The following is a 7,225-nucleotide window of genomic DNA, read 5'->3' on the forward strand; positions in this document are numbered from 1 at the left end:
TAGTAGCAGTATAATAGTAGTATAGTAGTAGTAGCAGTATAGCAGTAGTAGTAGTAGTAGTAGTAGTAGTAGTATAGTAGTAGCAGTATAATAGTAGTATAGTAGTAGTAGCAGTAGTAGTAGTAGTAGTAGTAGTATTATAGTAGTATAGTAGTAGTAGTAGTAGTAGTAGTAGTAGTAGTAGTCGTATAGTAGTAGCAGTATAATAGTAGTATAGTAGTAGTAGCAGTATAGCAGTAGTAGTAGTATAGTAGTAGTATAATAGTAATATAGTGGTAGTAGTTGTAGTAGTAATAGTAGTAGTATTAGTAGTAGTATAATAGTAGTAGTATAGTAGAAGTAGTATAATAGTTACATAGTAGTAGTAGTAGTATAATTATCAAATTATGTCAATTAGCCTATCAGAAGCTTCTAAATCCATGACATCATCTTCTGGAATTTTCCAAGCTGTTTAAAGGCAGTCAATTTAGTGTATGTAAACTTCTGACCCACTGGAATTGTGATACAGTGAATTATAGGTGAAATAATCTGTCTTTAAACAATTGTTGGAAATGTGACTTGTGTCATGCGTAAAGTAGACCGACTTGCCAAAACGATAGTTTGTTAACAAGACATTTTTGGAGTGGTTGAAAAATGAGTTTTAATGACTCCAACCTAACTGTGTAAACTTCCATCTTCAACTGTATATTACAACATGACTTCGCCATTCTTCAGAATTCTGTAAAAACATTTTTTTGTAAATTGGTGTAACGTTAGATTGGTACTTTTGATGCAAATCCATCCATATGTCGTGTGGTAACGTTTATTATACCTTTAACCAACCACCAGGGGGAGCTCTTTCAAGACAACAATATTAGTCATTAACCACCAGGGGGAGCTCTTTCAAGACAACATTACAGTCATTAACCACCAGGGGGAGCTCTTTCAAGACAACAACATTACAGTCATTATCCACCAGGGGGAGCTCTTTCAAGACAACATCATTAGTCATTAACCACCAGGGGGAGCTCTTTCAAGACATCAACATTACAGTCATCAACCACCAGGGGGAGCTCTTTCAAGACAACAACATTAGTCATTATCCACCAGGGGAGCTCTTTCAAGACAACAACATTAGTCATTATCCACCAGGGGGAGCTCTTTCAAGACAACATCATTAGTCATTAACCACCAGGGGGAGCTCTTTCAAGACAACATCATTAGTCATTAACCACCAGGGGGAGCGCTTTCAAGACAACAACATTACAGTCGTTAACCACCAGGGGGAGCTCTTTCAAGACAACATCATTAGTCATTAACCACCAGGGGGAGCTCTTTCAAGACAACAACATTACAGTCATTAACCACCAGGGGGAGCTCTTTCAAGACATCAACATTACAGTCATCATCCACCAGGGGGAGCTCTTTCAAGACAACATCATTAGTCATGTAAAACCTCTTATAGAATGTGGGTGAATTTTTTCAACTTTTTGTTAAAAATCGCGCAAAATTTAAATGTCCTGCTACTCATGCCAGGAATATAGTATATGCATATGATTAGTATGTGTGGATAGAAAACACTCTGAAGGTTCTAAAACTGGTTAAATCATGTCTGTGACTATAACAGAACGTGTGTAGCAGGCAAAACCCCAAGGAAAACTGTTCACCAAAAAAAAAAAAAAAAATCCCTCCGCCAGTTCTCTGTTTTGTCTTATGGCAAGGGAAAATAGATAGCGCCCAGTTGACAGTTCCTACAGCTTCCACACGATGTCGCCAGTCTTGGGAATTGGGTTGAAGTTAATCCTTGGTGAAATGAAGAACAGGCACTTCCTGTCATCGGGTACACCGGAGGAAGTTATGAAAGAGAGAATATGGACCATGATTTCAAGACTTGCTGCTATTGAATACAGATCGCCCCGTGATCAATTTGATCGATTATTAACGTTTACTAATACCTAAAGTTGAATTACAAAAGTAGTTTGAAGTGTTTTGGCAAAGTTTATAGGTAACTTTTGTAATTTAAAAAAAATGACGTTGCGTTTTGGAAAGCTGTTTTTTTCCTGGATCAGACGGGCTTCATAAATGGACATTTTGGGTATACATGGACGGATTTAATCGAAAAAAAGACCCAATTGTGATGTTTATGGGACATTTTGGAGTGCCGACAAAGAAGCTCGTCAAAGGTAATGAATGTTTTATATTTTATTTCTGCGTTTTGTGTAGCGCCGGCTACGCTAATTATTTTGTTTACGTCCCCTTCAGGTATTTCGGGGGGTTGCATGCTATCAGATAATAGCTTCTCATGCTTTCGCCGAAAAGCATTTTAAAAATCTGACATGTTGGCTAGATTCACAACGAGTGTAGCTTTAATTGAGTACCCTGCATGTGTGTTTTAATGAAATTTTGAGATTTAGCGAGTACTATTAGCATTTGGCGTCGCGCATTTCCATTTCCTGTTGGCTCTAAGAGGTGTTAACCACCAGGGGGAGCTCTTTCAAGACAACATCATCATAGACAGACTCTGGAACCCTTATCCTAAATACCCTACCCTTCCCTCCCTCCCTCCCTCCCTCCCTCCCTCCCTCCCTCCCTCCCTCCCTCCCTCCCTCCGTCCGTCCGTCTGTCTGTTTGTCTGTCCAATCATACCACAGTCCAGTATGACCTCATAGTAGGATGTCTCCCACTGACAGATCCTCCCTACCACTCAGAACCTCACTATCTTCACTTTCTGTTCCTGTCAGAACTACAGCACTTCCCGTATCCTGTTTGGCCCTGATCAATGGGTCTGTACGATGCCTTTACAGGCTGCATCAAACACACACACACACACACACACACACACACACACACACACACACACACAGTCCACAGAGGGGTGTGTCACGTTAACTGTCACCACTGATGTTGTTGAGTTGTGATTCTTACAGTGATAAGAGAGAGAGGATAATTGTTAGCTGGGTGAGACCCCCACAGACAGTGCAGTCAGCTGGGTGAGACCCCCACAGACAGTGCAGTCAGCTGGGTGAGACCCCCACAGACAGTGCAGTCAGCTGGGTGAGACCCCCACAGACAGTGCAGTCAGCTGGGTGAGACCACCACAGACAGTGCAGTCAGCTGGGTGAGACCACCACGGACAGTGCAGTCAGCTGGGTGAGACCACCACAGACAGTGCAGTCAGCTGGGTGAGACCACCACAGACAGTGCAGTCAGCTGGGTGAGACCACCACAGACAGTGCAGTCAGCTGGGTGAGACCACCACAGACAGTGCAGTCAGCTGGGTGAGACCACCACAGACAGTGCAGTCAGCTGGGTGAGACCACCACAGACAGTGCAGTCAGCTGGGTGAGACCACCACAGACAGTGCAGTCAGCTGGGTGAGACCACCACAGACAGTGCAGTCAGCTGGGTGAGACCACCACAGACAGTGCAGTCAGCTGGGTGAGACCACCACAGACAGTGCAGTCAGCTGGGTGAGACCCCCACAGACAGTGCAGTCAGCTGGGTGAGACCACCACAGACAGTGCAGTCAGCTGGGTGAGACCACCACAGACAGTGCAGTCAGCTGGGTGAGACCACCACAGACAGTGCAGTCAGCTGGGTGAGACCACCACAGACAGTGCAGTCAGCTGGGTGAGACCACCACAGACAGTGCAGTCAGCTGGGTGAGACCACCACAGACAGTGCAGTCAGCTGGGTGAGACCACCACAGACAGTGCAGTCAGCTGGGTGAGACCACCACAGACAGTGCAGTCAGCTGGGTGAGACCACCACAGACAGTGCAGTCAGCTGGGTGAGACCACCACAGACAGTGCAGTCAGCTGGGTGAGACCACCACAGACAGTGCAGTCAGCTGGGTGAGACCACCACAGACAGTGCAGTCAGCTGGGTGAGACCACCACAGACAGTGCAGTCAGCTGGGTGAGACCACCACAGACAGTGCAGTCAGCTGGGTGAGACCACCACAGACAGTGCAGTCAGCTGGGTGAGACCCCCACAGACAGTGCAGTCAGCTGGGTGAGACCACCACAGACAGTGCAGTCAGCTGGGTGAGACCACCACAGACAGTGCAGTCAGCTGGGTGAGACCCTCACAGACAGTGCAGTCAGCTGGGTGAGACCACCACAGACAGTGCAGTCAGCTGGGTGAGACCACCACAGACAGTGCAGTCAGCTGGGTGAGACCCCACAGACAGTGCAGTCAGCTGGGTGAGACCACCACAGACAGTGCAGTCAGCTGGGTGAGACCACCACAGACAGTGCAGTCAGCTGGGTGAGACCACCACAGACAGTGCAGTCAGCTGGGTGAGACCACCACAGACAGTGCAGTCAGCTGGGTGAGACCACCACAGACAGTGCAGTCAGCTGGGTGAGACCACCACAGACAGTGCAGTCAGCTGGGTGAGACCCCCACAGACAGTGCAGTCAGCTGGGTGAGACCACCACAGACAGTGCAGTGAGCTGGGTGAGACCACCACAGACAGTGCAGTCAGCTGGGTGAGACCACCACAGACAGTGCAGTCAGCTGGGTGAGACCCCACAGACAGTCTGGGTGAGACCACCACAGACAGTGCAGTCAGCTGGCTGAGACCACCACAGACAGTGCAGTCAGCTGGGTGAGACCACCACAGACAGTGCAGTCAGCTGGGTGAGACCACCACAGACAGTGCAGTCAGCTGGGTGAGACCACCCAGACAGTGCAGTCAGCTGGGTGAGACCACCACAGACAGTGCAGTCAGCTGGGTGAGACCACCACAGACAGTGCAGTCAGCTGGGTGAGACCACCACAGACAGTGCAGTCAGCTGGGTGAGACCACCACAGACAGTGCAGTCAGCTGGGTGAGACCACCACAGACAGTGCAGTCAGCTGGGTGAGACCACCACAGACAGTGCAGTCAGCTGGGTGAGACCACCACAGACAGTGCAGTCAGCTGGGTGAGACCACCACAGACAGTGCAGTCAGCTGGGTGAGACCCCACAGACAGTGCAGTCAGCTGGGTGAGACCCCACAGACAGTGCAGTCAGCTGGGTGAGACCCCACAGACAGTGCAGTCAGCTGGGTGAGACCCCACAGACAGTGCAGTCAGCTGGGTGAGACCACCACAGACAGTGCAGTCAGCTGGGTGAGACCACCACAGACAGTGCAGTCAGCTGGGTGAGACCACCACAGACAGTGCAGTCAGCTGGGTGAGACCACCACAGACAGTGCAGTCAGCTGGGTGAGACCACCACAGACAGTGCAGTCAGCTGGGTGAGACCACCACAGACAGTGCAGTCAGCTGGGTGAGACCACCACAGACAGTGCAGTCAGCTGGGTGAGACCACCACAGACAGTGCAGTCAGCTGGGTGAGACCACCACAGACAGTGCAGTCAGCTGGGTGAGACCACCACAGACAGTGCAGTCAGCTGGGTGAGACCACCACAGACAGTGCAGTCAGCTGGGTGAGACCACCACAGACAGTGCAGTCAGCTGGGTGAGACCACCACAGACAGTGCAGTCAGCTGGGTGAGACCACCACAGACAGTGCAGTCAGCTGGGTGAGACCACCACAGACAGTGCAGTCAGCTGGGTGAGACCACCACAGACAGTGCAGTCAGCTGGGTGAGACCCCCACAGACAGTGCAGTCAGCTGGGTGAGACCCCACAGACAGTGCAGTCAGCTGGGTGAGACCACCACAGACAGTGCAGTCAGCTGGGTGAGACCACCACAGACAGTGCAGTCAGCTGGGTGAGACCACCACAGACAGTGCAGTCAGCTGGGTGAGACCCCACAGACAGTGCAGTCAGCTGGGTGAGACCCCACAGACAGTGCAGTCAGCTGGGTGAGACCCCACAGACAGTGCAGTCAGCTGGGTGAGACCACCACAGACAGTGCAGTCAGCTGGGTGTGAGACCACCACAGACAGTGCAGTCAGCTGGGTGAGACCCCCACAGACAGTGCAGTCAGCTGGGTGAGACCCCCACAGACAGTGCAGTCAGCTGGGTGAGACCCCCACAGACAGTGCAGTCAGCTGGGTGAGACCCCCACAGACAGTGCAGTCAGCTGGGTGAGACCACCACAGACAGTGCAGTCAGCTGGGTGAGACCACCACAGACAGTGCAGTCAGCTGGGTGAGACCACCACAGACAGTGCAGTCAGCTGGGTGAGACCACCACAGACAGTGCAGTCAGCTGGGTGAGACCACCACAGACAGTGCAGTCAGCTGGGTGAGACCACCACAGACAGTGCAGTCAGCTGGGTGAGACCACCACAGACAGTGCAGTCAGCTGGGTGAGACCACCACAGACAGTGCAGTCAGCTGGGTGAGACCACCACAGACAGTGCAGTCAGCTGGGTGAGACCACCACAGACAGTGCAGTCAGCTGGGTGAGACCACCACAGACAGTGCAGTCAGCTGGGTGAGACCACCACAGACAGTGCAGTCAGCTGGGTGAGACCACCACAGACAGTGCAGTCAGCTGGGTGAGACCACCACAGACAGTGCAGTCAGCTGGGTGAGACCACCACAGACAGTGCAGTCAGCTGGGTGAGACCACCACAGACAGTGCAGTCAGCTGGGTGAGACCCCCACAGACAGTGCAGTCAGCTGGGTGAGACCCCCACAGACAGTGCAGTCAGCTGGGTGAGACCACCACAGACAGTGCAGTCAGCTGGGTGAGACCACCACAGACAGTGCAGTCAGCTGGGTGAGAGACCACCACAGACAGTGCAGTCAGCTGGGTGAGACCCCCACAGACAGTGCAGTCAGCTGGGTGAGACCACCACAGACAGTGCAGTCAGCTGGGTGAGACCACCACAGACAGTGCAGTCAGCTGGGTGAGACCACCACAGACAGTGCAGTCAGCTGGGTGAGACCACCACAGACAGTGCAGTCAGCTGGGTGAGACCACCACAGACAGTGCAGTCAGCTGGGTGAGACCCCACAGACAGTGCAGTCAGCTGGGTGAGACCACCACAGACAGTGCAGTCAGCTGGGTGAGACCACCACAGACAGTGCAGTCAGCTGGGTGAGACCACCACAGACAGTGCAGTCAGCTGGGTGAGACCACCACAGACAGTGCAGTCAGCTGGGTGAGACCCCACAGACAGTGCAGTCAGCTGGGTGAGACCACCACAGACAGTGCAGTCAGCTGGGTGAGACCACCACAGACAGTGCAGTCAGCTGGGTGAGACCACCACAGACAGTGCAGTCAGCTGGGTGAGACCACCACAGACAGTGCAGTCAGCTGGGTGAGACCACCACAGAC

Source organism: Oncorhynchus nerka, unplaced genomic scaffold (assembly GCF_034236695.1).
Source record: "Oncorhynchus nerka isolate Pitt River unplaced genomic scaffold, Oner_Uvic_2.0 unplaced_scaffold_311, whole genome shotgun sequence".
NCBI classification, from domain to species: Eukaryota; Metazoa; Chordata; class Actinopteri; order Salmoniformes; family Salmonidae; genus Oncorhynchus; species Oncorhynchus nerka.